Here is a 25764-nt window from a genome sequence, read left to right on the forward strand (position 1 = left end):
AACATCCCCAACGGTTATTTTCTGGTCCGGGAAGAAAGTCCCTTCCTCCAGCTTTCTAAACAGAGCAGACTGCCTGAAGACGCGAGCATCATGTACCCTTCCCGGCCAGCCCACGTTGATGTCGGTGAAACGTCCCTTGTGATCCACCAGGGCTTGCAGCAGCATTGAAAAGTACCCCTTGCGGTTTATGTACTCGGTGGCTTGGTGCTCCGGTGCCAAGATAGGGATATGGGTTCCGTCTATCGCCCCACCACAGTTTGGGAATCCCATTGCAGCAAAGCCATCCACTATGGCTTGCACGTTTCCCAGAGTCACTACCCTTGATATCACCAGGTCTCTCATTGCCCTGGCAACTTGGATCACAGCAGCCCCCACAGTAGATTTGCCCACTCCAAATTGATTCTCGACTGACCGGTAGCTGTCTGGCGTTGCAAGCTTCCACAGGGCTATCGCCACTCGCTTCTCCACTGTGAGGGCTGCTCTCATCCTGGTATTCTGGCGCTTCAGGGCAGGGGAAAGCAAGTCACAAAGTTCCATGAAAGTGCCCTTACGCATGCGAAAGTTTCGCAGCCACTGGGAATCGTCCCACACCTGCAGCACGATGCGGTCCCACCAGTCTGTGCTTGTTTCCCGGGCCCAGAATCGGCATTCCACAGCATGAACCTGCCCCATTAACACCATGATTTCCACATTGCTGGGGCCTGTGCCTTGTGAGAGGTCTAGGTCCATGTCCATTTCCTCATCACTCTCGTCGCCGCGCTGCAATCGCCTCCTCCTCCTCCTCGCCTGGTCCTGGTTTTGCTTTGGCATGTCCTGGCTCTGCATATACTCCAGGACAATGCGTGTGGTGTTCATAGTGCTCATAATTGCCGCGGTGATCTGAGCGGGCTCCATGATCCCAGTGCTAGCTATGGCGTCTGGTCTGAAAAAAGGCGCGAAAGTAGTATCTGACGGACTAGGGGAAGGAGGGAGGGAGGGAGGGGCGAGTGACGACATGGCGTACAGGTACAGGGAATTAAAATCAAGAAAGGTGGCTTTGCATCAGGGAGAAACACAAACAACTGTCACACAGAATGGCCCCCCCCCCCAAAGATTGAACTCAAAAGCCTGGGTTTAGCAGGAGGGAGGGGGGAAGCAAATGAATACAGAATAAATCTATTTTTTACATCTTAAGACGACGGTGCAGCATGACTGATAGCCCTTAGCATTTTCTGGGTGCTTGGCAGTTAGCCTTCAGGTCTATTGCACAATCTGATACCCACTGCAGTATGACAACGATGGATACCAGTCGTAATATACTATCTACTGCCCAAAAGGCAAGGGGTTGCTGCTGTGTAGCAATGTAGCCCCATCCTACGCATACTACATCTGATAACCATCATCATCAAGGCAAGGGGGCTGGTGCAATGCAGCCCCACGGCTGCCAGCCCCATGTCTGCCAGCACCCAGATCGCCCTCGGCCTCTTCTGGGTGCTTAGCAGAAAACTGGGTGCTTTGCAGAAAACAGTATACTACGACTGATAACCATCATTGTCTGCCCAGGTGCCCATGATCGACAGCCAGTACACAGTATTTCCCAGACATGCCCCCCACTTCCCTCTCCCTCAACATGCTGTAAAAACTCCAAGGGGGTTGAAAATATTTACCAGATCTCCTCTCCGGACAGCTCCGGCTGAATTTAAGTTCCATGTGTAACCCATTGATTTCAGTGTGTTATATGTGTAGTCAGTTTGGGGGACTTGAAAATGCAGTTCCCACAGACTGCAGCACAGAGGATGGGGAAATTGGACATGACCTGTCTAGTCTGTGCCTGAGACACAAACAACCTGTGAGTTCGACTGACAAGCAGGGCAAACAGCTTCAGCCCCATCACAAGAGTGCAGCCCACCTAGGACGCTGTTTGTGCGGTGAAAGCTGGCTGCAGGGAAGCAAGGTTACACAGCAGCTGAGGAGCAGCAGCCCCAGGCCTGGTCTACACTAGAAAATTAGGCCTGCATAAATACATCACTCAGGGGTATGAAAATCCACACCCTTGAATGACATAGTTAAGCCAACCTAAGCACCCTGCCGTAGACAGCACTAAGTCGATGGAAGATACTCCCCCAAACGACAAAAGTTTTATCAACGAAAAGCGCCGGTGCGAACAGCACTTTGTTCGCAGGAGCGCTCTCCTGCTGACAAAGCTGCTGCCACTTGTTGGGGATGGAAGATTTTTGTTGGTGGGAGGAGCTCTCTCCTGCCGACAAACAGCAGCTACACTGCGCGCCTTTTAGTGGCACAGTTGTAGCGGCAGAAGCTGTGTCGCTAAAAGGTGGGTAGTGTAGATAAAGCCTCAGCCAAAGGGCCTGAGACCAAAAAGGGCAGATGGAGCCTCCACAGCGTCTGAGATGACTAACTATCAGCGGGCCCCAGCAGACCTCCCCAGCTAGGATGACCAGATGTCCTGATAAAATCGGGACTGTCCCAATATTTAGCTGTTTGTCTGACATCCCGACCGATGTACCGTCGGGATGCCATTTGACCCAATATTTGGCACGGGGCTGGACTGATCACCCTAGCTGGCAGTCTCCCTACCTGGCTCTGCACAGCTCCTGGGAAGTGGCCAGCAGGACCCTGCGGCCCCTAAGCACAGGGGTGGCCAGAGGGGTCTCCATGAGCTGCGCCCGCTGACCCTAACCCTAGGAGCCAGAGGGACTTGCCAGCCGGTTCCTGGGAGCCATCCTGCCCAGACCCTGCCCCCGCCAGGTGCCTCTGGCTCCTAGGGTCAGGGGCGGGCAGGAGGCTCTGCGCGCTGCTTGCGCCCGGAGGCCCCACCCCCGCAGCTCCCATTGGCCACAGTTCCTGGCCAATGGGAGCTGCGTCACCGGCACTCTTGGCGGGCGCAGCATGTGGAGACCCCTCTAGCCGCCCCTGACCCTAGAAACCAGAGGGACCTGCCAGCCACCTCCTGGGAGCTGATCCAGGTAAGCGCCGCCCAGACCCAGACCCCGTCCCTCCTCCCCCTGCCCCAGCCCTCAGGTGAGGAGGCGAGCAGTAGGTGGGGGGGCCAGCCAGGTGCAATGGGGCATGCATGGCATGGCCAGACGCACATTAGTCTTCCTGCCCTGTGCTGCCAGCATGCCCCTTCTTCTTGAGGGCAGGCCCATGCCGCGCCACACAGCTGTGCTCAGTGCCCCGCAGACCCGCTATGCCCCCCCCCCCGCATGCACAACCTTCCCACCACAAATGCATGGTGCCCTGCACACCATCACCCCGGCCCAGTGCCCCCCTGCCCACAGCCCCACCACAACTGCCCAGCATCCCACACAACCCCCCACTCTCTAGTTCCCCAACATACACAGATCTCCCCCTCCCCCACTACCCAGTGCCCTTCCCCACAGCCCCACCACCACAACTACTCAGTGCCCCACACAGACTCCCCACTGCCCAGCGCCCCGACACACACAGATCTCCCCCACTGCCCAGCACCCCCCAGACCCCTCACTGCCCAGCATCCCCCACACAGACTTTCCAGACACTCACTCCCCCATGCCCTGTCCCCTCCCACCCGCCCTGCTGGGAGGTGAGGTGACTGTCAGCTGGGCTGAGCCAGCAGCATAGACAGGGCTGGAGCCGGGGCCCTGCACCCCTGCCCCATGGCTTGCAGCGAAGGCTGCAGCAGGGGCCGTACATCCCCCAAAACACACACAGCTTCCTAGGGCTGTGTGTTCTCCTCCCTTATGTGTCCTGATATTTTAGTCTTGCGATCTGGTCATCCTATCCCCAGCACTGGAGCCGGGCAGGACCTGAGGCATACACCCGAAACCCACTCCACACAAACAGGACATATATTGGTTTCCCAGCTGGGGATACCACTTGCTTCTCATTCAGCTCCAACTCAACCAGGCACCTAAAGCTGCGGGGAGACTAGTGGGCATTTTTGTTATGTTTTCTTAGTATGTGAGCATTTAGGGCCTGATCCAATTTCCACTGAAGTTAATGGGAATCTCACTTATTGCTGTGTGATTGGTTAATTATTCAGTTAGTATCCCCAATTCCCTACCTTTCCCCCTTCTTTTATTTTACCCTGTGACATTCTGTATCTTGGGGGAACACCCTACACCCCCATGTTCATCCTTTTAATATGACTGTGTGGTATCCAATGCAAAGTTTGTCATGTTGGGTGTCTTCAGAAGGCTCATGATGCACTAAGCATTGTTGTTATAGTAATGTTATAGGTTGCAATTTCATGTATATAGTTATGAGGCTGAAAATGTGTCCTCATGGCTTAAAACAAGCCCAGGCAAACTCTCCAGGAACAGAGAGGCAGTTCACACCTCGTCAGGGCATGTATGGGACAAACTCAGCCCAGCCTCACAGGACCAAAGGACACTGGCCTAGGCAGCAACAAAGGATCTGTTGGACTCTCCAGTGAGTCACCTGCCTTCCCTTGGTCAGTCAGGAACTATGATGAGGTAATGCTCACCTGACCCTGAATGGGGGGAGGGGCAAAGCCAAGAGGGAAGAAAGAACACGATAAAAGGGAGAGACATTTGCCATGCTCTCCCTCTCACTTCCACCTCCAACTACAGCAGCGGTGGGCAAACTACGGCCCAGGGGCCACATCCGGCCCTCCAGATGTTTTAATCTGGCCCTCGAGCTCCTGCTAGGGAGCTGGGTCCAGGTCTTTCCCCGCTCTGGCGCTCCAGCTGGAGAGCAAGGTCGGGGGCTTGTCCTGCTCCACGCGGCTCCTGAAAGCAGTGGCATGTCCCCCCTCCACTTCCTACGCATAGGGGCAGCCAGGGGACTCCGCACGCTGCCCCCACCCCAAGTGCTGTCCCTGTAGCTCCCATTGGCCAGGAACTGCAGGGGCGGCGCCTGCAGACGGTAGTGTGCAGAGCTGCCTGGCCGTGCCTCTGCGTAGGAGCCAGAGGGGGACATGCCACTGCTTTTGGGAGCTGCTTGAGGTAAGTGCCACCTGGAGCCTGCACCTGATCCCCTCCCGTGCCCCAACCCCCTGCCCCAGCCCTGATCCCCCTCCCGTCCTCCGAACCCCTTGGTCCCAGCCTGGAGCACCCTCCTGCACCCCCAACCCTCATCCCCAGCCCCACCCGAGCTGGCATCCCTAGCTGGAGCCTTCCAAGGATTGGAGTGACCTAGCAGATCACCAGTCCAGATAACACCAGGGGAACATCACATACTCCTATCTTTCTAAGGAATACGTTTGCCTTATAAATGGTCTGTCCTTGATTCTTTGTAACTATAATCTGTAATGTCCTAGAAGTCACAGGGACTGTCTATTAAGTTATGCACCTAGATGGAGGTAGCAGGTGCAAAGAACCCAGAGCCAACTAGTCCTTAGGTGGGTCACATAGCCCCAGAAGAGGGAGGAATGAGAGGCTCTCTGTACCAGCCTGTAAGGGCTGGTCCACAGAGGAAAACAGCCTTTTCCTCTTAAGAGCTAGTGAAGTTAGTCCTTTAGCTCGAGTGGTAGAGGTCTGTGCTGCAGTATTGTAGGTTCAGCATTCAAACCCTGCTGCCGAGGCAGGCAGGGGCTATAACAGGTGCATACAACAGAAACAGGTTTTGCCTTTTTTCTTTATTAAAAATGTGAGAAACCACTAACAGAAAAAACCTATGCTAACAAAGCTACATGAGTTGCAAAGATCAAGTGCTCAAAAGTTGGGAAACTACGGGTTGAGATAAAACCTCCTTTGAATTGATGCGTGAATGAGTCCCCCATTTAAGATAGTTATAAGAGACAGGGGGCCACACCTAAAACAAAGTCTAATAAAGGCCATCCAGAAACTAGCACCTGGTGGCTAGAGGGTTTAACCAGGTATTGTGAGTGAGGGTGCAGGAGGGGGAGAACACAAATTAAACTGGAAAAGACTGAGGCCTTGTCTACAGTAGGAATTTACTTCAGTAAGGTGGAGTACTTATAGTGACAGGAAAACCTTCCTCATCAGCGTAGGTGGTGTCTACATTGAAGCACTACAGCAGCACAGCGTTTCAAGTGTAGACATGCCTTGAGAGGCACAGAGCCTGAAAGACCAGCTGAAACATGGTGGCTGACTCTGGAAGAAACCTGGGAGGAGGTTTGTGGGTCAGGGGTGCAAACTAAAAAGAATGTTCTTGGTGCTGTGAGCAAAAGAAGCCATTTCCTGCTCTTTGAATCCTTCTGCACTGAAAGACACACGACTTTCTACGTTCTTGGTAAATAAGCAAAACTACATCAAAGAAATAACCGACTATCACCTATTTCTACTCCCAACACTCATAGGGCCCCAAACTTTGACTAGTCCCTCAGGTTGAAAAGCGACACTGATATGGTCTTTAAATTATACAATCACATTTCCCCCCTCCACAGAACCCCTCCCTCTTCAGTGCATAGGATGGACCTGCTCTGGGAATCAATCAGGGCTGTGTAGGGAATGATGTGTAGGATTCTTGTCTCACTTGTTGCAGAAGTTGCAAGGTGTGAGTGAATGAGGCAGGGAACTTCAGGAAGAGAAAGGATGGTTTTTTGGTGGAGGCAGGTGAATGCCACCCAGATGTAGTACCTGGGGCAGCTGACGTAAGACATCTAAGGCCTAATTTGCAGAAGTGCTGAGTGCTCATACTGCAACTGAAGTCAATGAGAGCTGTGCATGCTCAGCACTTTGAGCAGGAGTACAGCGTGGTCGGAAGGTCTGAGCACAGGGCTGGGAATCAGGCAATAAGCAATTCATAGAATATCAGGGTTGGAAGGGACCTCAGGAGGTCATCTAGTCCAACACCCTGCTCAAAGCAGGACCAATCCCCAGACAGATTTTTTCTCCAGATCCCTAAATTTTCTAATCCTGTGACTGGCTCTGAGCAAGTCACTGCTTTTCTCTCTGCAAGTCACAAAATGGGGATAACAATACCAAAAGGTGTTAGTAGTGTTAATATCTATACAGTGCTTTGAACATATAAAGTGCTATATAAGGGCAAACTTAATTCTGGCATTTCCTAACTTATGAGAGCTTGACTTTGCAACCTTAATAATATTAAGAGAGAGTGGGAGGTTTGCACACACAGGCAAACACACACGATGTTATATACCAAACTAATGGGTGAGAGCTCAGGTTGTGTGTTCCAGAGTGATTGTCAGTTCTTTGATATATGCATTGAGGGGGGACATTGTTAAAATGAAAGAGAATTTTTGCCCTTGAAAATAACACATCAAACGTAAACAACAAGGAGTCTGGTGGCACCTTAAAGACTAACAGATTTATTTGGGCATCAAACATACATATACATACAGTGTATGTGCTTATATTTACCAATAGAAAATGGTGGGGGGAAAAGCAGAGGGTATAGCTGGGAAGGGGGGGGGCCAGCAGTGGGGGAAGCATAATGGGCTTGTGGAAGCACTGGTTGGGGGCGGGGGGGGCAGTTTCATAGATTCATAGGATATCAGGGTTGGAAGGGACCTCAGGAGGTCATCTTGTCCAACTCGGTGCTCAAAGCAGGACCAATCCCCAGACAGATTTTTGCCGCAGATCCCTAAATGGCCCCCTCAAGGATTGAACTCACAACCCTGGGTTTAGCAGGCCAAAGCTCAAACCAGTTGGCAAGGGGATTTCCCAAGTTCTGTAGAATGGCCAGGTGAGTAGCTCTTCAGAAGTTCAAAGCACAGAAACTCTCTTCTCCCTCTTATAAACTTCTAAAGGTCCAGGAGACAAGCTCAGAGCATAAGTATTTTTTTGCAGCTCAGCTATACAAGTGCTGATTTGCCCAACTAGCTGAGCTATAGATGAAGAACGTGTTTGCTGTTGGTTTTCCACAGATCACTTAACATGCAGTAATACACTATCACCAACTGTCAATTGAAAATAATTGATACAAAAACAAATCAATAATCAACCACAATATTCATTATAAGATACAAGTCGACAAAGAAATATTACAGGATTACCATTGCAGCATAAACAGAAAGTTACAACTATTCATAAATGCAAAAGTAATATGTTGTTAAACTGTGTAGTTTATGTAGGCCGACTACATTGCACACATCAGGGGCTCTTTGCATGCCTCCATTCTGCACCCCCAGCTCCATGTGTGCCTCCCTCCTGTACCCCTCTATTTCAAGGATTCCCTGCAGCTCCCCACCCAGCCAACGGCTCTGTGAGTCTTCACCCATTCCTCTCAGGGTCCTGCACACTCCCCGATGCCAGTGGCTCTGCATACACCCCCTTTTCACTTCCCCAATGCCCTCCATTTCCTCCCCATGGCAAGGGCTCTCTGTGTCCTCCATTTCTCCATACTAGATACCACCAATCTCTCCCCACACCAAGGGTACTGTGGGCCCCCCACATCTTCCTTCCCCTACATCAGGTACTCCTGTGGGCATTCTGTGCCAAAAAATTCTGCGCCAAAAAATTATGTGCACAATATTTTAAAATTCTGGAAGTTTTATTTGTTGTTAAATAAATGCAGAGGTTCCAGCATGGCAGTGGGGAGCACAGGCCACTAGTTGCACAAAAGTGGGAGATCACCTTGCAGTCTCCCCACCACCCTCCCCGGAGACACGGACTCAGTGGTGAGGCTGCACCTGACCCTGCCATAGCACAAGGCCTGGGCCTGCCCCAGAAACACCCTGGGGCCCTGGCCCTCTGCACCAGGCGCACCAGGTGTGGGGCAAGCAGGCTCAAGCAGGCAGGATCCAAGTGTGGAGGGGCTCGGGCGGGGGGGGAGATCCAGGGTGGAGTGAGAGGATTCTGAATGGGACAATCTGGCTGCAGGGAACTCAGTGGGGGGGGGGGGGGGGGGTGCGGGCGGCAGCTGGGGGCGCGGAGGCTCATGGGGGGGGGTTTAGGTGGGGGGCAATGGGACTCTGCGGGGGCTTCCGGGGGAAGGTGGTTGGGGCTCAGCAGAAGGGTCTGGGTGCTGGGGGAGTGTGGCTTGGTGGGGTAGGGGGTTTGGGTGCAGCTAATTGGGAGTCAGTGGCATGGGGTTCTGGATGTAGGGGCTCAGCGTGATGCAGGGGTGTGGTGCTCATCAGGGTGGGGGTTTGAGTGCAGGGAGCTCAGTGGGGGGGGGTGGTCTGAGTGCAGGGGGGTTCCAGATGCAGGTGTTGAGGTTCAGTGGGGTGTGGTTTGGGTATGGAGGGCTGGGGGGAGGGTCTGGACATATGGGGTGAGGCTTGGCAGGGGTGTCTGGGTATGGGAGGTCTGGATGCACGGGGGTTGGGTGGATGGGGGAGCAGTTCCCAGTACAGTGACCTCTCACCCCACAGCTGAGTAGTAATGAGAAGAGGAAACAGGGGAGGATGCTGAGCTTCTTGCAGCTGGGGGAGGTTTCTGGGGGTGGGTCTGACACAGCCCCAACCACTCCTTGCAGGGGAAGAGGAAGTCCCATCTTCTTCTGCCTCCAGCCCAGCTGGGACTAGCAGCTGATCCTGGCTCAGGGTAGGAGCCACTGGCTGGGGTGTCCCCAGCCCTGTGGTGATTTACTTCTCCACCAGCTGTCTGAAACGATGTACCTACGCAGCTAGGGAGTGGTGCATGACAGCTCTTGCAGCTTACCTTGGCTTCCCTGTCAGAAAATCATTTTTCTGCAGGGAAGCAAAGAAATCTGTGGGGGACATGAATTCTGTGTACACGCAGTGCTGCAGAATTCCCCCAGGAGTAATCAGGGTTCTCTGTTCTCCCCCATGGCAGGGGCTCAATAGGTGCCCCCATTTCTCTCTTTCCCCCAATCTTCCCCCATCAGGGGTTCTGAGTGCCCCCATTTCCCTATCCCAGGGTCCCCCATTTCTCCCCATTGCCATGAGTGTTGTGTGCCTCCCATCCCCATAGCATGCTCCCCCATTTACCCCACATGCCTGGGGTTCTGTGTGCCCCATTTATCCCTCACCCTCATACCAGTCCTCCATTCTCCTCCCATTGCCAGGGCCTGTAAGCACATCCCCTCCCCTCCCCTCCATTGTTATTTGTCTGGGAGATAAATCATTCAGGGTTTCAATATATTAAATTCTACTGGGAAGGTGGTGAGAGATGAGACAGCGATTAACACCCTCCAGTAATACCCCTATCAACCAGCTGTTTGATCTGTACACAATTGCAGAGGTGCTAGAAGCTATACTAAGCAGATGGTAGAGCTCCATGTGCCCCTCCCCAATTTTCCCCTTTGGGTTTTCAGATTTTCCCAAAAATAAACAGGGTTCTGGCCACTGATGCCTTGAACAGTCCCAAAAATTTTGGAAGTGACTGGATGTGCTGTTCAAAAGCTATTGCATTACAAAAATTCTGAAAGAGATAAAGACAAAGGTTATGTCTACACTTAAACCGCCACAGCGGCATAGCTGCACTGCTGTAACACTTCAGCATAGATACTATCTACTCTGGCAGGAGGAGTTCTCCCATTGGCACTGGTAATCCACCTCCGTGAGAGAGGCAGTAGTTAGGATACAGGAAGAATTCTTCTGTTGACCTAGCACTGTCTACACCGGGGTTAGGTCAGCATAGCTACATCTCTCAGCCCTGGTCTACACTAGGAGTTTAGGTCGAATTTAGCAGCGTTAGATAGATTTAACCCTGCACCTGTCCACACGACAAAGCCATTTTAGTCGACTTAAAGGACTCTTAAAATCGATTTCCGTACTCCTCCCCGATGAGGGGATTAGCGCTGAAATCGACATTGCCGGGTTGAATTTGGGGTAGTGTGGACACAATTCTACAGTATTGGCCTCCAGGAGCTATCCCAGAGTACTCCATTGTGACCGCTCTGGACAGCACTTTCAACTCAGATGCACTAGCCAGGTACACAGCAAAAGCCCCGGGAACTTTTGAATTTCATTTCCTGTTTGGCCAGTGTGGCGAGCTCATCAGCACAGGTGACCAGGCAGTCCCAGAATCGCAAAAGAGCTCCAGCATGGACCGAACGGGAGGTACTGGATCTGATCGCTGTTTGGGGAAATGAATCTGTACTATCAGAACTCTGTTCCAAAAGACGAAATACCAAAATATTTGAAAAAATCTCCAAGGGCATGAAGGACAGAGGCTACAACAGGGACCCGCAGCAGTGCTGTGAGAAAATTAAGGAGCTCAGGCAAGCCTACCAAAAAACCAAAGAGGCAAACAGCCGCTCTGGGTCAGAGCCCCAGACATGCCGCTTCTATGATGAGCTGCATGCAATTCTAGGGGGGCCCCTACCACTACCCCACCCCTGTCCGTGGACACCTGCAAGGGGGGAATCTCATGCAACAGGGATGAGGATTTTGGGGACGAGGAAGATGAGGAGGTGGAGGAGGATGAGGATAGCGCACAACACGCAAGTGGAGAAACCATTCTCCCCGACAGCCAGGAACTGTTTATCACCCTGAAGCCAATACCCTCCCAAGGCGGGCTCCCGGACCTTGAAGGCAGAGAAGGCACCTCTGGTGAGTGTACCTTTGTAAATATAATACATGGTTTAAAAGCAAGCGTGTTTAATGTTTAATTTGCCCTGAAGACTTGGGATGCATTGGTGGCCAGTACAGCCCCTCCTTTTAAATGGCCAACCCAACGGGTGCTTGGTATGGGAAAGGAGGGTGCTGCTATTTGAAACCATTCCCACATGTTTTGAAGGTTCAAGAAGCTGAAAGACTGTGGCTTACCATGGCTGCCTGCAAACCGAATTCTGTTGCCCGGCCCTGCGTGTGTGATCTGTCACACCAAACCAGCAGGCCCTCAATATAAGAGGCAAAATGCGACCTTGTACCGAAAGCACATGTGCTATGTAATGTTAACAGCTTGGTTCACCATGAAAGAGTCTACCCATTGTTCTCTAAAATGTGTCTTTTAAAATACTACTCTCCCTTTTTTTCCTCCCGCAGCTACAAATGTTTCAACGCTACCCTTATCATCTCCATCCCAGAGGCTAGTGCAGATAAGGTGGTGAAAAAACGCACTCATGATGAAATGTTCTCTGAGCTCATGCAGTCATCCCGCACTGAAAGAGCTCAGCAGAATGTGTGGAGGCACACAATGTCAGAGTCCAGGAAAGCAGAAAATGAACGTGAGGACAGGAGGGACGAATGAGATGAGAGGTGGCGGGAGCAAGATGAGAGATGGCGGCAGCACGATGAGCAGAGGCAGGATGCAATGCTGAGGCTACTGGGGAATCAAACGGATATGCTCCAGCATCTGGTGGAGCTGCAGGAAAGGCAGCAGGAGCACAGACCACCGCTGCTGCCCCTGTGTAACTGCCCACCCTCCTCCCTAAGTCCCATAGCCTCCTCACCCAGACGCCCAAGAACTTGGGGGGGGGGGCCTCCACTCCACCCCAGAGGACTGCCCAAGCAACAGAAGGCTGGCATTCAATAAGTTTTGAAGGGCAGTGTGGCTTTGTCCTTCCCTCCTCCCCTCATCCACCATCCCACCCGGTGCTTCCCTCCTCCCGGGTTACCTTGGCAGTTATCCCCCTATTTGTGAGATGAATTAATAAAGAATGCATGATTTTGAAACAATAATGACTTTATTGCCTCTGCAAGCGGTGATCGAAGGGGGGAGGGTGGCTTACAGGGAAGTAGAGTGAACCAAGGGGACGGGTTTTCATCAAGGAAAAACAAACAGAACTGTCACACCATAGCCTGGCCAGTCATGAAACTGGTTTTCAAAGCTTCTCTGATGCGCAGCGCACCCGCTGTGCTCTTCTAATCGCAATGGTGTCTGGCTGTGCGTAATCAGTGGCCAGGCGATTTGCCTCAACCTCCCACCCCACCATAAACGTCTCCCCATTACTCTCACAGATATTGTTGAGCACACAGCAAGCAGTAATAACAATAGGAATATTGGTTTCGCTGAGGTCTAACCGAGTTAGTAAACTGCGCCAGCGCGCTTTTAAATGTCCAAATGCACATTCTACCACCATTCTGCACTTGCTCAGCCTATAGTTGAACAGCTCCTGACTACTGTCCAGGGTGCCTGTGTATGGTTTCATGAGCCATGGCATTAAGAGGTAAGCTGGGTCCCCAAGGATAACTATAGGCATTTCAACATCCCCAACAGTTATTTTCTGGTCTGGGAAGTAAGTCCCTTGTTGCAGCTGTTCAAACAGACCAGAGTTCCTGAAGACGCGAGCGTCATGTACCTTTCCCGGCCATCCCACGTTGATGTCGGTGAACCGCCCCTTGTGATCCACCAGTGCTTGCAGTACCACTGAAAAGTACCCCTTGCGGTTTATGTACTGGCTGCCAAGGTGGTCCGGTCCCAAGATAGACGGAACGCATATCTCTATCGCCCCACCCCAGTTAGGGAATACCATTGCAGCAAAGCCATCCAGTATGACCTGCACATTTCCCAGAGTCACTACCCTTGATAGCAGCAGCTCAGTGATTGCGTTGGCTACTTGGATCACAGCAGCCCCCACAGTAGATTTTCCCACTCCAAATTGATTCCCGACTGACCGGTAGCTGTCTGGCGTTGCAAGCTGCTCTCATCTTGGTATTCTTGCGCTTCAGGGCAGGGGAAAGCAAGTCACAAAGTTCCATGAAACTGCCCTTACGCATGCAAAAGTTTCGCAGCCACTGGGAATCATCCCAGACCTGCAACACTATGCGATCCCACCAGTCTGTGCTTGTTTCCCGGGCCCAGAATCAGCGTTCCACGGTATGAACCTGCCCCATTACCATCATGATGTCCAAATTGCCAGGGCCCGTGCTTTGACAGAAGTCTATGTCCGTGTGCATGTCCTCATCACTATCGTGATCACGCTGTCGTCGCCTCCTCGCCTGCTTTTGCAGGTTCTGGTTCTACACATACTGCAGGATAATGCACAAGATGTTTACAATGCTCACAACAGCAGCGATGAGCTGAGCGGGCTCCATGCTTGCTGTGGTATGGCGTCTGCAGGAGAGCAGAGTTGCAGCAGAAGCAGTGGATGATGATGGTTAGCACCGTGCACATTTCCCGAGGAAGAACACACGTTCCCGGGAGCCCATGACAGACAACATGGAGAAATTCGCTATCGAGACACGAGCAGGAGAGCAGAGTTGCAGAAGAAGCGGTGGATGATGACAGGATGCCACGAGAATAGATATTTATAAAGAACGACGAGAGGACCTGCGAGGTCAATTCATGGCACCAGGAGAGCAGGAGAGCAGAGTTGCAGCGGAAGCGGTGGTTGGATGACAATGGTTAGCAGTCCTACTGCATCGTCTGCTGAAAGCAGTACAGCGTCTGCACGGAAAAAAGGCGCGAAACGATTGTCTGCCTTTGCTTTCACGGAGGGAGGGGCGACTGAAAACATGTACCCAAAACCACCCGCAACAATGTTTTTGCCCCATCAGGCATTGGGAGCTCAACCGAGAATTCCAATGGTCAGTGGAGACTGCGGGAACTGTGGGATAGCTACCCACAGTGCAACGCTCCGAAAGTCGACGTTAGCCACGGTACTGTGGACGCACTCTGCTAACTTAATGTGCTTAGTGGGGACACACAAAATTGACTGTATAAAATCGCTTTCTAAAAATCGACTTCTATAAATTCGACCTAATTTTGTAGTGAAGACATACCCTCAGTGGTGTAGATTTTTTACACCCCTGAGAGACGTAGCTATGCCAATTTAAATTCCCAGTGTAGACCAGACGAAATACAGAAATGCCATCAATTTGTGTGTGCAGGTATGTTTACACTACAGAGACTATACTGCCACAGCTCTGATGGTATAATCTCATTTTGTAGACACAGCCTATGCCAGCAGAAGGGGTTTTTCTGTCCTTGTAGGAACACCACCTTCCTGAACGAAGACAGCTCTCTTCTGTTGACATAACTCCCAATGTAGATGGAGCCGTGTCAGCAGAGCTACGCCGGTTGAGCTGTGGTTTTTTCATACCCGACACATGTAGTTATGCCAATATAACTTTTCAGTGTAGACCAAGCCCAAGGCCTTTGCAAGACCTGACAAGTTACAAAATAACCCATATTTTAGATTCTGGAATACTCTATAAATAAATCGTCTACTGTCAGTCTACGGGAACTTCTTTCCTAGAAGAATCCAAAAAATACCAAAAACATTTTTAGAAAGGAGTCATTTTAAAATGCTTTTAGCTCAAACTAATTAACAAATTTAATTGTATATGTTCACAAAACTCATTCTGTACTCAAAGAGTAAATTATATAAGTTTGGGGAGGATACGTTATATTATTTATATATAACTAAGGCCTGGTCTACACTAAAAAATTATGTCGACATAGCTATGCTGCTCAGGATGTGAACAATTCATACCCCTGAACAGTGTAGTTAAGCCAACCTAAGTCCCTATGTAGACAGCGTTAGGTCAACGAAAGAATTTTTCCATCCACCTACTAACACCTCTCAGGGAGGTGGATTATCCATGCCAATGGGAGAAGCCCTCCCGTTAAGATAGGTAGTGTATATAATGAAGCACTGCTGTGGCACAGCTGTGCTGCTGTAGCATTTTAACTGTAGACGAGCCCTGCTTTACATGCAACTTTCAAAACAACCATTTTTATTATCAAATCCACTCATCACGTTATCTGGATGTTTCTACTTAAATGACCATCTGTAAAATAATTAACAGTATTTCTATTTAAATGGTCATCATCAGGTTTCTAAGTTAACAACCCCTCTGAGATGAATAGAGGTAATCTGACAACTAAGAGCCCATGTTTCAGGCTTCCTGCAGACTCAGGCAGATAATACTGCACCAATTACACTCAGGTTATGTTTTTTGTTCTTTTAAGATTTTCTTCACACTCAGGACTAGAAACTTAATTTTTTTAAATGAAAGCTATAATTCAATGAGAATCATATCTGAGAACAAAATATTTGCTAATGATTACTGTGAAGTAGAAAAAAATAGGACTAAGTGTGATGTTAAATACAAAACTCTCCTTATTAATAAACTTTAACAGTAACCTATGCCTTTAATTTCTACTTCCACATTGTAACTAAATCTATTTGCTATAGGGAACCAAAAGAAGGTTGGATTCACCATAAAATAATTCCTAAGGGCACATTTTATAATGGTTATAACTAACTAACGGATTTACTTGAAAATATCAGAAGAACAGAGCAAGGCTTCCTCTAGTGATGAACAGACTACAATGGAAGTCCATATGGATGCAGCAATCCACCAATCCTGTTCTCAGTACAGGATCAGGGCCTAAATGTTCCACTGAGGATACTGTAATTGCAACACTCAACCAAACCTTACTTATAGAGCTGCAGTGATGCCATATTATTATAATTAATAATGCTGTGCTCTTTTGTAGCCCCTTTTATCCACTCTTTTTTTCAATTATAGACCACTGTTTAAAATTCACTTATTCAGGAAGGTCAGTGAGTGTCTTGTAGAAGTCATGGACCAGTTCCAATCAGGCATCAGATGGCTGGCTCTGTGGGAGTGATCTGGTTGCTGACCCACCCTTGGCTGTTCTTCCATCCTGATTATGGACTTGTGATGCATCTCTTTATTGGTGTTGACCACAGGGATGTTGTTTTCATGGTCTGTTACTGGTAAATCCACAGCTACATGTTATACATGGAATACAGGAACCCAAAACTGATACCAGTCAGCTCTGTGTTTTTGGGGAACCAGGGCGCAGTGTCTGGCCTGTCTGACTCATGAGGGACACTTCCCCCACCCACCCCCAGCCAGTCTCTGCTCGAACCAAGACCGATCTGAGAAAAGACTTGCAGAGAGCAGTGAAGGGCGTTGGGAGACACACCTAGACCCTTCCTGACAAGGGTGACAAAATTAAGACATCTCCATTTGCATACAGAATGGAGAGCAGAGACAACTCCCCTAGCCTCATCTGCATGAAAGATGGGACAGGGATTAGCATACAGAATGAAAAACAGAGAACCGCACTGAACTCTGGGACCAGAAAAGTAGGGAAGCACTGCATCATGGGAATCTCTGCTCCAGATGTTAATGAACCTACGCCTGCCCACACCCGGCTCAGCAGTTATCAGACCAATTCTAGTAATGAATCCTTGATGGATATCCAAAATACTGAAGCAGCCTAGTTGCATTGTGAGCTCCCTGGAAGAAAACACCACCCATAGCCAAAAGTGATCAGCTCCTATTGTCTTGCCTAAAGAAAACCCTTGAGTCATCAGTTTACCCATAAACAAATCTAGTGTTCTCCCTTGAACCATTGTTGTTTCTCTACAAAAACCCCTACCTATGTTCAAGTAAGTGTTCTGATGCGGGGTTTGCTCATCAAGAAGGTTGCTACCAGTACAATTGTGATGTGAGAGTGGGGATAGGGACGTGCTGAATCTGGAACATGATCCAGCCCATTGAGTACAGGGACATATAAGGGGTCAGGTTGAAAGTGCTGATTGACCCGGTCCGCTCAGACTTGGTGTGTGTATGTGTGTGTGTGTGTGTGTGTCCGTGTCCGTCCAGTTCCAGGGAACCTAGGTCCTGCAGGATAGCTCCATTGGGAGGGGACTTGCATAAGGGAGAAGTAGAGCTCCATATGAAAACACACGTGACACAAGCAGTACATTGATAGAATTACAGGCCCCCCTTCCCCCCTCCCCCCCCCCCCCCCCCCGAAGAGTAACCCAAATAAATGAGCATTCCCCAAAGTAACGGGCAGATCTGGTAACAAATTGGTGGAGAATGCGTGACCCTAATCAGATGGTAATTGTTGAGTACTTGCTGTGGAGTAGGGAAACTAAGGCACTGACCTGAGTAAGCTCTCTTTCTTTTCCTTTTTCAGACCAAGCTCCTTTAGCAAGGTCTCTCTCTGATAGACTATTTGGTAACCTTCTGTTAAGAATCATAATTAGAATACCTGTAGAACTGTGAAATAAGGAGTTAAGAGTAGAGCCTTAAAAATAAAGGTTTTAGAAAGAGCTGTTGGTGGGGATCATTAGTGAAATAAAGAAATAGAGATGGCTGAAAAAGATGCTCACTTGAGACAGGAGAAAACCAACACGTTAGAGAGATGGGTAATGAAAAAGGGGAAATGCCCCTGGGAAAGGGGGTGTTTTAAGGGTGAGAATCCCCTGACTGAAGCTAGTCTGAGCTTTGAACAATATTGCACAACCTTTAAGCCACGTGGTAGTGCAAAGGATGCAGCTGCTGCATGGGCATTATTTTATGCATGTCTGGACATGGTTGAAATGGTAAAGAGAGGGCAGGAACTAGAGCTTGAGAAAAAGCAGTTACAACAACGTTTGAATAAATGTGAGACAGAGGTGTGAATTGATAGCAGAAAAGCTCAGAATGGTGACTATACTTAGAGATATACAAGAGGAGAGAGACAAGGCAAGCAGGAATGCAGAACAGCATAGAAAAGAGTTGACACACACAAAAGTTCTGTTAGAAGAAGCAAGAGCTGCAACTCTCTTCTTGGCAGAAGAGAACAGGGCAGCAAAGGCAGCAGCAGACCATCAGGAGTGTGAGGCAAAGATTAGTAAATTGCGTGTCCAACTTAGTGCCCATAAGGGGGTGGTAGCAGCTGTAAGGTTAAGAGAGGATTGTGATTTGGAGCCCCCTGGGAAAATAAAGATACTCCCTGATGCTGTCCCCAAAAACCCATTTAACCCCAATTGGCCACACATGCATAATGTTGCCACAAGGGAGGTTAAACACGTAGTTGCAGGAGCCAATCTTCCCACAAGCTGGTCATGGACGTAGTAAGATGGTCTCCTAGTCAAGCCAAGGCTATTGCTGAGAGACTGGGGCCACAGTGTGACACAGCCGTTCCATGGCTGGCCAAACTTTGGCAAATGTACCCCTCTGCTGATGGCATGGACTTAACACAATTGGCTCAGTTATGCGCCTCTCCTTGTGATGCAGATGCTCTAGACATAGGCATAGGTTCTTGGGAGCGGACTGCCACTGGACCCCGGGAATGGATGATAAGTGCTCTTAAAATATTACTGCCTGCGTCTTCCCTTAAGAAACTGTATATAACGGAAGAGCAGAAACCAGGAGAGGTCCCAGAATTTGAAAGAAAATGCTGGCAGCTCTCTCTGGCCTTGGCTACACTTGCGACTTACAGCGCTGTAAAGCCGCCCCCAGCACTGTAACTCACTCCCCGTCCACACTGGCAAGGCATTTGCAGCGCTGTATCTCTGTGGTTGCAGCGCTGCCTGTACTCCACCTCTCCGAGAGGAACAGCGAGTATTGCGCTGCCGCTGCAGTGCTGCAGCGCCAGTGTGGCCGCCCAATGCGCTGTGAATGGCCTCCAGAATTATTCGGCAGTATCCCACAATGCCTGTTCTAGCCACTCTGGTCATCAGTTCAAACTCTACTGCCCTCAGGTAACCAACCATGTGACCCACCCTTTACATTCCCCGGGAATTTTAAAAATCCCCTTCCTGTTTGCTCAGCCCGGCATGGTGTGGAGTGCTATCAGCGAATCTTTCCAGGTGACCATGCCTCCACGCGCCAAGCGAGCCCCAGCATGGAGCAATGGCGAGTTGCTGGACCTCATCAGTGTTTGGGGGGAGGAAGCTGTACAGTCCCAGCTGCGCTCCAGCCGTAGGAATTACGATACCTTCGGGAAGGTATCAAAGGACATGATGGAAAGGGGCCATGACCGGGACGCCCTGCAGTGCAGGATTAAAGTGAAGGAGCTGCGGAGTGCCTACCGCAAAGCCCGCGACGCAAACGGCTGCTCGGGTACTCCCCCCGCGACCTGCCGATTCTACAAAGAGCTGGATGCGATACTTGGGGTTAACCCCACCTCCACTCCGAGCACCACCATGGACACTTCAGAGCCGGAGGAGGAGGAGGAGGAAAACGGGAGTGATGGTGGTGGGCCGGATGGAGACACCCCGGAATCCCTGGAGCCATGCAGCCAGGAGCTCTTCTCGAGCCAGGAGGAAGGTAGCCAGTCGCAGTGGCTGGTACTTGGTGGAGGACAAACAGAAGAGCAGGTTCCCGGTAAGCGGGGTTTTTTTTCGGGAAGGAATTTTTTCAGTGCGGGCTCTTTGGGAGAGGAGGGTTAGGCATGCATGCCTAGATGCGGAATAATGCATTGATGTGGTTTATCACATCGCGGTAATCGGCCTCGGTAATCTCCTCGAATGTCTCATCCAGAACGTGTGCAATGCGCTTGCGCAGGTTTATCAGGAGAGCCACCGTGGTCCTTGTCCCAGCCAGGCTAACGTGTCCGTGCCACTGTGCCACGAGGGGCGGAGGGACCATTGCTGCACACAGGCAAGCTGCATATGGGCCAGGGCAGAAGCTGCATTGCAGTAGAAGACCCTCCCTTGCTTCCCAGGTCACCCTCAGCAGCGAGATATCGTCCAGGACGAACTCCTGTGGAAAATGTTGGGACAGTGTTGAGTGTAGGTGCCCCCTGAAGCTGTTGGCTCTCCCCAAGGCACAGAAACCCAGAGGACAGTGCAGCCCTGAAACAATCAGTCCCCCTTACTCACCATTTTGAGGCTCCCGTGGGATATGTGTGCTCTGTTTCGGACGGGAAAATTATGCTATTGTGTAGACCCTGTGTGTTTTCTACTCCTTAAGTGCGGGGGGAATCATTACTCTGTCTGGTACAAACAATGCTGCCTCTGTTAAATGTTGCATTTTGCCTATACAGCTGCATCAACCTTGAGACCTCAGCCATCCCTCTTATCGCCTGCTCAGAGACTGCAAAGACTCAGGAAGAGACCGCGAAAAAGCAAAGAAGACATGCTGCAAGAAGTGATGTGGCAATCTATTAAAGAGAATGAGAAAGCACAGAACTGGAGGGAGAGAGAAAGCAGGATCCGCCAGGAAAATGCAGCGCACCGGCGGCAAAGCACCGCGCACCAGCAGCAAAGCACTGATACGCTCATAAGCATCCTGGAGCGCCAAGCAGACGCTATCCAGGAGCTGGTAGCCATGCAGAAAGAGGAGCAGTACCGCAAACGCCACCCCCCCCTACAGCCCTTGTCCCAAAACTCTTTCCGTTGTGCCCCACTGTCACCTCCAACCCACTTTCCCCAACTTCCGTATTCTTCACGCCACCCGCTGCCTCCAACACCAGTATCTTCACCACCCAGCCCTGAAAACCACGACCCTTACCCTCTGCACTCAACCCCATCACCATGCAGTATAGCTGTCCTGAAGTGCAGCACTCACTGCACAGCACACCAGACAGGATATGCGCAAATCTGTGATTGTACTGTTCCCCACTCCACCCCCTTGTTTCTTTTCAATAAATATTTTTTTTTCTTTTCAATAAATGGATTTTTTGGCTTTGAAAACATTCTTTATTATTGCATAAAGTAAAAGACTCCTTAGCCCAGGAAATAAACAGGCACTGCAAGTCTGCTTGTTTGCTTAGCAAACACTGATTCCTAAAGACTGGAACTACTGCACTTCACTCCCGTGCAGGGCACCAGATATCACTGCTGGTTTTCAGCCTCAAATTGCTACCTCAAGGCATCCCTAATCCTTGCAGCCCAGCGCTGAGCCCCTGTAATAGCCCTTCTCTCTGGCTGTGCAAATTCAGCCTCCAGGTGTTGAACCTCAGAGGTCCATGCCTGAGTGAAGCTTTCACCCTTCCCTTCACAAATATTATGGAGGGCACAGCACGCGGATATAACCGCGGGGATGCTGTTTTCGGCCAAGTCCAGCTTCCCATACAGAGATCGCCAGCGGCCCTTTAAACGGCCAAAGGCACACTCCAAAGTCATTCGGCACCGGCTCAGCCTGTAGTTGAACCGTTCCTTGCTGCTGTCAAGGCTCCCTGTGTAGGGTTTCATGAGCCACGGCATTAACGGGTAAGCGGGATCTCCAAGGATCACAATGGGCATTTCAACTTCCCCTACCGTGATCTTCCGCTCTGGGAAAAAAGTCCCGGCCTGCATCTTCCTGAACAGCCAAGTGTTCCGAAAGATGCGTGCGTCATGCACCTTTCCGGGCCAGCCTGTGTTAATGTCAATGAAACGCCCACGGTGATCCACAAGCGCCTGGAGAACCATAGAGAAATACCCCTTCCGATTAATGTACTCGGATCCTAGGTGGGGTGGTGCCAGAATAGGAATGTGCGTCCCATCTATCGCCCCTCCACAGTTAGGGAACCCCATTTGTGCAAAGCTATCCACTATTTCCTGCACGTTACCCAGAGTCACGGTTCTTCTGAGTAGGATGCGATTAATGGCCTTGCAAACTTGCATCAACACGATTCCAACGGTCGACTTTCCCACTCCAAACTGGTTTGCGACCGACCGGTAGCTGTCTGGAGTTGCCAGCTTCCAGATTGCAATAGCCACCCGTTTCTCCACTGGCAGGGCAGCTCTCAATCTCGTGTCCTTGCGCCGCAGTGTGGGGGCAAGCTCCTCACACAGTCCCATGAAAGTGGTTTTTCTCATCCGAAAGTTCTGCAGCCACTGCTCGTCATCCCAGACTTCCATGACAATGTGATCCCACCACTTGGTGCTTGTTTCCTGAGCCCAAAAGCGGCGTTTAACGGTGCTGAGCCTGTCCATGAATGCCACAAGCAATTTCGTGTTGTACGCATTAAGCGGCTCGATAGCATCGTCGGACTCCTCATCTTCACTCTCACTTTGGATCTTAAGGAATAGTTCAACTGCCAAACGTGACGTGCTGGCGAGACTCGTCAGCCTACGCCTCAGCAGTTCGGACTCCATTTCCCGTAGACAGATCGCGCTGCACAGAAACCGTTGAAAGATGGCGCCAAAGGTGGACGGAAACAAAGGGATTTCTGGGATGCGAAGCGATGCATCACGGGGCATTGGGACAGGACCCAGAATCCCCCTTCCCACAACCCACAGCACCAGAATGGGAAAAGGTGCTCTGTGGGATAGCTGCCCATAATGCACCGCTCCCAATAGCGCTGCAATTGCCGCAAATGTGGCCACGACAGTGCGCTGGGCAGCTGTCAGTGTGGACAGACTGCAGCGCTTTCCCTACTCAGCTACACGAAGTCAGGTTTAACTCACAGCGCTGTACATCTGCAAGTGTAGCCAAGGCCTCTGATTCATTACCTCAGACAGAAGAGAATGGGATTATCACTTTCCAGTATCAGGGACATGAATTAGTACAGAGCACTTATGCAGGACTAAATTCTCAGACAAAATTGACCATGGGGACTGTGGATTTAGAACACCTAACCTGGAGTGAACTAGTGGCAAAAATCAAACAGGCAGGAGATTTGCTGTGAGAAACTGGTATCTTAAAAAGACAAGTCAGCAAAAAGACTACCTCAGAGCCCGTGCAGGCTACCACATTTACAAATAATGGTCCTCACTCTGCCAGGCACCCTCCCAATCCTAATTCCCCTACCTCCCACAACCCTGGGCAGCGCCGACCCAAGGAGACCCTTAGGAACATGATTTGGAAGGAGCTGGTGAATTTAGGAGAGGATATGGGAAAATATGATTGCCAGCCCCTCAGCATCCTGATTAATGCTTTGTTTCAGGTCATGCGGAAAACAGAGTTAATGCAGGGAGCTCCCCCACAACCTACTGCCCCGGTACGGAGTGCATCCCCCACGCCCACTGCCTGTCAAAGCCAGATCCCTGCCCCCTCTTCTGAGGCCGTGGCTACACTTGAAACTTCAAAGCGCTGCCGTGGGAGCGCTCCCGCGGCAGCACTTTGAAGTGCGAGTGTGGTCACGCGCCAGCGCTGGGAGAGCAGGTACTCCACCTCCATGAGGGGATTAGCTTATAGCGCGGCTCCTAGCGCTGGGGCACTGTTTACACTGGTGCTTTAGAGCACTGTAACTTGCTGTGCTCAGGGTGGTGTTTTTTCACACCCCTGAGCGAGAAAGTTGCAGCGCTGTAAAGCACCAGTGTAGCCATAGCCTGAGTGGAGGCTCTGGGAGTCTGACGATCAGTAGGGGCCTCCCCAGCTGATCGCAAGACATCAGTGCGACATACGGAGGAGACCCACTGTGAGGGCTACAGTGGGGAACCCAGGGATGTTAGCCCAATTGCTAGCGGACAGGCTCTCCGAAGGGAGACCCACCACTAAACAAGTTCAACTCAACAGGTATGAGGGAGAAACTGTCTCCCATGGTTTGTCTCTTTGGAGTGGCGATTTGTCTGTTAAAAAAGCCATCCCAATCTCCCAGTGTTTGTATGTGAACAGCCATGTGATCTGTGACAAGGGGGAGGGAAGTTCAAACTGTTTGTCTAGTCAGAAAAGCAGTTTAACTGCTGGGGGAGAAAATGTCTCCAGTGTTCTGTCTGTGGAACAGGCAGAAAATACCTCTCAGTTTATGCTGACTGAGGATTTGTCAGTTGTGCCAGATGTAGTTCTGGACTCAACTAAAACCCAGGAAGGAAGTGTTCCTAAGCCTGTGTCTGTTGGGGGTAATGACTTGCCCATGGAGGAAGCTACCCCAATCTCCAAACATTTGTCTGGGAACAAAGGGGAGTAAATTCCAAACTTTGTGAATGTTAGGAATGGCAGTTTATCTGCTGGGGGAGAGCCTGTCTCTTATCTTCTGTCTGAGGAGCAGACAGAATGTGCCTCTCAGCTTATGCTGATTGAGGATATGTAAATTGTCTCAGAAGTCATTCTGGACTCAACTGAAACCCAGAAAGATGCTCAAGAAGATGTTTCTGTAGAGCAACCCCTAGCTGAAAAGGAAAAGGAGGAAATTTCTGGGGAAATGAACTGTTGCCTAAAAGTGCTCCTGAAGGAATAAAACCTCATGCTAGCTTTTGCAAGCAGTTTGCTACAACTAAAAGGTGTGGAAGTGAGTTGATTGAGTTAGCTCAGAATGAATCATTGCCTGTAGCAAGCAACAGTGTAGGTGCTGAGAAATTTGGTTCAGTTTCTAGCTGCCAAAGTTTCTCAACTGTGTATGAATCCACTGACTTTGTTTTAGAAAGATCCAGGGTGGAAGCCATCCCTACTAAAACCAACACTGCTTCTGTCACTGCTAAGCAGCTCTTTACACACACCTGGGATGGCCGGGGCTCTATTGTGAATTGGGCCAGCCCCAGTGTTTGTCAGGTAGAAATCCTGAATGGGAAAAATGGAAAACCCTGGCGGAAATGGTTTCATTCTTCACAGCTCAAAGAATGGAAGGATAAACCACCTGACTCTCAAAACTGTCTTCTCCATCCTGTCGGCCACCCTTCTTGGCAAGCAAGAAGGAATGGCTTTGAGCCGTTGGAAAATACGCATCGAGTGGGTTGGTCAGTGCCTACCCCGATGTTGAGACAGAAAAAGGCCAGAAAAGTCCTTGACTTATTATGGCCACCCTGAGGTAGGTCACTGCTTCATGTTCACCCTGTAATATTGGTCCCAGATTCTCCCAGTATATACGGGGGAAGTTTTTCTCTCTTCTCTGCCCCCTCACAGGTCCCAAACATGAGCCATGACATCCCAGTGGTGCACCAGCACCCTGCTGTTCATAAGCGTCTGGAGTTTGATGCTGTCCTGTGATCCCTCTGAACCTCTGGAGGTGCTTGCCAGCTGGAGCCCAGGAAGTAAAATTGCTGTGCCACATGCATGGATTCTAGGAATGGGAGGAACCCCCTGGCCCTGCAACATCGCTAGCAGTTTTAGGCTGTTGGCAACTCCTTGGGTTGCCCCTGGAAAAGCATTGCCAATTGCACGCATAGTGCCACCGGAGAGTCACTCAAGTTTTATTATGAAACTAAGACCACCCCAGACTCCATCCCATTCTTCTGTAAGCCATTGTGGTCTCGAATGGGACGTACAACATCAAACACACCCAGTGACAGCCTCCTTGGTGGCGGAAAGTGCAGGGTAGCCCTGGTTTCCTCCGCTGTTTGGGGAACAACCATGCCGTTATGTGTCATCATTGTCACTGGAACTCAGACACCTCCGTTACCTGGAGAGGAACTGCAGCTGTC

The 25764-nt window shown here is 50.4% G+C and overlaps 1 protein-coding gene across 4 annotated transcripts in view; it reads right to left on the reverse strand.

Annotated features, from left to right (window-relative positions):
- Positions 1-25764, reverse strand: part of ATN1 (atrophin 1) — a 79665-nt gene that overhangs the window by 35365 nt on the left and 18536 nt on the right. The window contains exon 1 of one of the 4 annotated variants that reach the window (XM_024210973.3): positions 16376-16419. The exons of the other annotated variants lie outside the window; for them this stretch is intronic. The gene's annotated coding sequence lies outside the window, so the exon portion shown is untranslated. Of the gene's footprint in view, positions 1-16375; positions 16420-25764 lie in introns of those variants that run through there. 4 annotated transcript variants of the gene reach the window in all.

This window comes from Terrapene carolina, unplaced genomic scaffold, assembly GCF_002925995.2.
Source record: "Terrapene carolina triunguis isolate 2854851 unplaced genomic scaffold, T_m_triunguis-2.0 Scaffold740, whole genome shotgun sequence".
Lineage (NCBI taxonomy): Eukaryota > Metazoa > Chordata > Testudines > Emydidae > Terrapene > Terrapene triunguis.